The following is a 6,000-nucleotide window of genomic DNA, read 5'->3' on the forward strand; positions in this document are numbered from 1 at the left end:
TTCGTGATTTGGATTGGATTTGGACTTGGATTTCGGAGTTGGATTTGGATTGGATTGGATTGGATTTGGCATTGGATTTGGATTGGATTTACAACCATGATATTGTTCGCAGGGCCACCACAGTACTCTGTGAGAGTACACCCTTCGTTGATTATAGTTATAAAATTTATTTTACGATATAATATTGTACATCAGAGCGCACCGGGATAGTGAAGTAGTCGAACAAAACGTTATTGAAAGAAACAGCAAATCGTGGGGATTGGAACGTGTGCGCACAAAAGGGTTTATGGTGGGTTTAATGTTTATTGCTCCTTTTAAACATTGGTTTTCTGTGAGGTATCTGTCCGCGCTGTTGAAGCTAATTAATTCGATTTAAGCAAGGGCGATTTATCAATTATTTTTCAATTAAATCGTCGATGATTTTTGAATCGCTTTCTTGTCTTATTTGTCATTTTGTTTAAAGCGTAGAACATTTGAACAACAAAAAGGCTCGATTATGTTATTTTATTGCACCTTACACACTTAAATTATTTTATCGTAATCCGTGAATTTCACCGTGATCTCAACAGCTGAACATTTCGGTAAAATAAAACACCGTAATTCCGTCGAAATTTAACGGATTTGATGAAATTTTACCGAAAACTGTGAAAATTTACCGCACTCCGTTAATTTATTTCATCGAACTTTTCAGCTGTTGAGATTACGGAGAAATTCACGGATTCCTGAAAAATAATTTATGTTTGTATGTTCGATATGATGATGTCTAAGATAGTTCCAACCAAATATTATGATAAACTCTCATTGATCGTTTTATCACAGACAAACAGGTAGCATTGACGATATTTCCACCGACCAACTTCTAATTGACTAATTTAAATTTCTTTGGTTTTATATCTCACAACCAAAATGGCAAGTTTGGCAAAGTAAGCTCTCAGTTAATAACTGTGGAAGTGCTCATTGAAAACTACGCTGAGAAGAAGGCTCTGTCCCAGTCAGGACCTAATACCTAGAAGAAGAAGAAGAAAAAAAAATAGAAGTCTTATAATTAACTGCAAGGGGCGAATTAAAAAGGGAATGAAATATAACTCTAAAATAAGTAAAAAAAATCTCAAATATGGGTTATTAACTTACATCGTGAAGTACTTCGCCATGTGTTTTACAGCACACCAGAAAATAGATACTGTCATGTCATTTGCTATCGATAGTTTTATGAAAAAATCCATAATTATCAAATAAATCTTTCGATGTTTTATTATATTTTTCGATTCTATGATATTTTGTCGATTAACATTAGTTCAAACGGACATTTTGTCGCATTGGGTCGAAAAGAGTTTAATTGCTTTAAGCAGTATATGACATTTGGTCGTAAGGACATTTAGTCTAAAATTTAGCCGAATTTGGATTTTGTGATGATTTTACAGAATGACATTTGACGCGCTGTGATTGGATCATTAAATGGGAAGTATGTATGGTACGTGCTTTTACTGGAGGTAGCATATGTCAGAACAACATGACAAACTGCAAGAAATCTGCATTGACGTACTTGTACTTCTTGAACGAACTTCAAGCTCTCAATATGCGACGAGCGATATTTTTAGATTTCAGTTGATCAGCCAGACTTTCCCACGAAATCGATAGACCCCTAGCGTTGTTGACGTTATTTGAAATTAGTTTCTCTTACTCAGGCTTATTTTGCGAGTTAGACGAAGGAAGTCAACTTTTGTCACTGAGTCGACTCTCTTCATGCGATACATAGGATTAACACATTTTTTGTTTGATAATTCTCGGTTGAATTAATTTTTAACTTACCATCAATCGATGACATCGACACTCTCATCAAAGCCACATGTTTGTCCATGGAATGGACAAGGCAATCCTTTTTTTTTTAAGGCACTCCGTGCTCGTGGCCACTGCTGTGCCGGACTCAGTTGATCTTGTAGCTTCTTTACCGATACAGATCTATTTTTAACTTATCTATATTTACATCTAGTTTCACTCTCTCCTACTCTTTTACTCTCACACCGAGCAGGTAGGAGAGAGCTCTGCTATTAGTGTGGCTAGCTGCCTGCGAAGAGGGTCAGTTTGTCTCAGTCACCATCTGATACTGACGGAGGATGGATGTGCTCCCCAAAGCACGGTCCTCCGTGAGGCGTCTTCTGGTGGCTGGACGGGTTTTTTTTTTTTTTGGAGGGGCTGGGAATCGAACCCATGACCTTCCGCTTATGAAGCGAAAGCGTAACCTCAAGGCTACAGACCCCCCTAGGTCTGGTCCTTGCATTCCAAATTCTTACTCACGGGAACGTTGTAAAACTTGATATTAAATTAAGGTTCCGAGCACACACACTGAAAGTTGTCATAGACTAATGATAATAATGATAGTTATATATAAAGCACGATGACATTTTGAAAAAATAATAATTTGAACAATGCTTGTTATTTCCGTAACTCATAAGGGAGGCATTTTTACAAAGAATGATGATATTTTTAAAGAATAATAAATTCAATTATTCTTTGAAAATATCAATTTATTATGTTACCAACGTTGAGCAATAGATAGAGTACTATTTCATAGAACACTCGAAATATTATTACGATAAACTTGGGAACATAGCACTTGGCATAGTTTACCTATGAACTTCTAAAAAATGGGTAAAATAAAACGTCCCAAATTCCAATCCAAAAACTGCTGAAGAATTGAAATATTGACAAGAATAATGTTACTGTTAATTAATTGTGAAGGCTCAAACGCAATGATAGCGGAACGGCAACGGAAAGTGGAACCGTTTCGCCAACATGAATTACAACATGCTTGTCGATTAAGTGTTGGTTCACTTTCATTCGTTGACGGGTCAATCGAGATGATGTGATCCATACTGGCGAACCGGTTCCGCTTTCCGTTGCTGTGCCGCTATCATTGCGTTTGGGCCTTAAAGCTTTAGGCAGTATCTGCATATTTCAATATACATACTTTTTCTACACTGATTCTAATCCACCTAATGACATTCGGTGTGAAAAAAAAATCATTTCCATCCGGATACCCCACAAATACATCCGCAAATTGCAAAAGTTTTCTCAAAAGACAATCATGATTTATCAACTGGAATTTGAAGATTGTGTTCTTCTTCTTCTTGGTATTAGGTCCTCACTGGGACAGAGCCTGCTTCTCAGCGTAGTGTTCTTATGAGCACTTCCACAGTTGTTAACTGAGAGCTTTTTTTTGCCAAAGTTGCCATTTTCGCATTCGTATCTCGTGTGGCAGGAACGATGATACTCTATGCCCAGGGAAGTCAAGGAAATTTCCATTACGAAAAGATCCTGGACCGACCGGGATTCGAACCCAGACACCTTCAGCATGGCTTTGCTTTGTAGCCGCGGACTCTTAACCACTCGGCTAAGGAAGGAAGAAGATTGTGTATATTGACACAATCAAGCATGAGCATATTTTAGACTCCTCTTCGATGCTTATGTATTTTGAAGGAAGAACCTCCCCTTCACCTGGTAGTCATTTCAAATATTTTTAAGTCAACATACTGACCTCAAGGACTTTAAAACAATTAAAAGGACGTTTAATGAAAAAAAGTCGACATTGTAGAGAAAAAAAAAAAACATTTCGATGAATGGTCTTCCGGTAAATTGCATTTCGGGTAATGGTTTTCCGGGTAATGTTGGAGAGCCTTCCGATAAAAATAAATATTCCGGCCAATCTTTTGCAATTTGGGTTTTTGGAAATAAAAACGATGAACCTGGAGTTTTGCTAATTAAGAAACTGGCTGTAATCAGCGTAAAATTGACGTCCCTGTTTTATCTTTGTTTTAATGTAGAATAACTACACGAATAATAACAAACTATGCACTAATCTATGTATACCTTTCGAGTCATTTAAACGTCTACCTCGACGAATCTTCTACTTCTAATACATCCCGATTAAGCAGCACACCAACAATGATTGATTATCGCGTCACTTTACATTGGCCGTTCCAATTCACAAAACGTTGATTGATTATCCCGCAATGGAGAGGTTTTCTTAAAATGCTGCAATTTAAAACAACCACGTGACGGAGCGTAGTCAGCTTATCCGTAGGGGAGTTAGGTGTGGAATGCGCCGTCGGGGTAAAACTCGCCACCGCAATATGTCCATGATAAAAGTCATGTTTTAGTAAAATTTGATAATTTTATACGATCAATTTCAACACCTCTCGCAGAAAAACATATTTATTCATCTTCCTTGCAACCTAATTGCAATATATTTTTTGACGAAATTCACGATCAAAATTGAGTATTTCCCTTAAGGCCGGAGCACAATGGATACGTTGCGTTTTGCGTTTGAGTTTGCGTTTGTCAATCCGTTTGATCCGGTTTTGTACTAAAATGGAAAACGTACGCAAAAACGGATAATCAACGCACAATCAATACGTTTGGTTGCGGTTAACCAGTTGAAATCAATCTCTTTTTTTCATGTTTTAAAGATTTGCATCAAGTAGATGCTGAACCGAGTCGAATTAAGAATTTTTATAGGAAATTAAACCACCACCATCAAGGTTCCAGAAAAATCACAGTATAGTTTTGATTGATTGCCTTGGAAGGTGTTAGGTGGGATTATTTGATAACTCCTCAATACTACTTGGATCCCTGAAACAATGCCCAAAGAAACATAGGCGAAATTCTGGAGGACGAAAGATTCAAGAACGATCCGTAAACAGGTTCTTGGCCAACAGGTTAGATACCATCTTTCGGGGTGATATTGACCCACACGGGGTGACTTTGGGCCCACTATTTGTCAAATTGAAGCTTCGGCGTTTCCATGAAGTGGCGATGCAGATGAATGGAAAGTCAAAATGAGTGAATTTACGCAGCGTCTACACCATGGTGATCTAGCAAATGTGCGCTCTTGAATTTGTTTCTACATATTCCACAAGCGTTTTCCCATAATCTTTAACTTATTTCTTTACCAAATCCACCAGCAGTTCTATCTGAGATTCCATCATAAGTTTATTTAGGAATTCCTCCATGGATTGTAACATGAATTCCTACAAGTATTTCGCCAGAAATTCCTCCAGGTAACGCTGCAAGAATTTCTTAGAATTCTACCCAAAATTTCTTCATGAATTTCATTGGTAATTCCTTCATGATTCCACCAAGTTTCAATCATGATTCTTACCAGTGATTTAATTAGAATTCCTGAAGATCCTTTTAGAAATTTCTTCCGAAAGTTCACATGGAATTCTTCACGGGATTCCATCAGAACTACATCAAAATTTCTCCTGGGACTTTATCAGGAGTACCTACTGAGATTCCATCAGTAGTTCTTCTAGGGGCCAGGAGATTTTGTAGGTATTTAAACACGAGTTCGTCCAGGAATTCCATCAGAGATACTTCTCATCATTCTATCATGAATTCCACGAAGGATTTCATCAGGAGACCCTATAGGGTTTCATTGGAAGTTTCTCTAGGGATTAAACCGGAAGTTCCTCTAAGAATCCCATCGCAAATTTCTCTAGGGATTCCATCAAGAGTTTTTCTGGGGATGTCATAAGCAGTCCTTCGAGGATTCCAACAGGAGCTCCTTCAGGAATTCCATCTGGAATTCCTCCAGATATTCCATCGAAGTTCCTTAAGGGATTTTACCTGGAACCTCTCTAGGGACTCCATCAAGAGTTTCTACAGGGATTCCATCAGGAGTACCTTCCAGGACATCTTAAGGAATTCTATCAGAGTTCTTATTTGGATTTCATCAGGAGTCCTCTAGAGATTCCGTCAAGAGTTCCATCGGCGATTCAACTTGGAATTCGTCCTGACATTCTTTCAGAGTTCCTTCATAGATTATATCAGAGTTCTTCGAAGAACTCAATCAGATTACTTCTAGGGGTATCATAAAGAGCTCTTCAATGGGTTTCATCAGGAGTTCCCAAAAAAACATTTTAGTCGAACAACAGTTGAACAACTCACTCTGAAGCAAATTTCAGCTGAATTAAATGTTGTTCAGCTACTCATGTTACTTGG

This window comes from Aedes aegypti, chromosome 1 (assembly GCF_002204515.2).
Source record: "Aedes aegypti strain LVP_AGWG chromosome 1, AaegL5.0 Primary Assembly, whole genome shotgun sequence".
Classification (NCBI taxonomy): domain Eukaryota; kingdom Metazoa; phylum Arthropoda; class Insecta; order Diptera; family Culicidae; genus Aedes; species Aedes aegypti.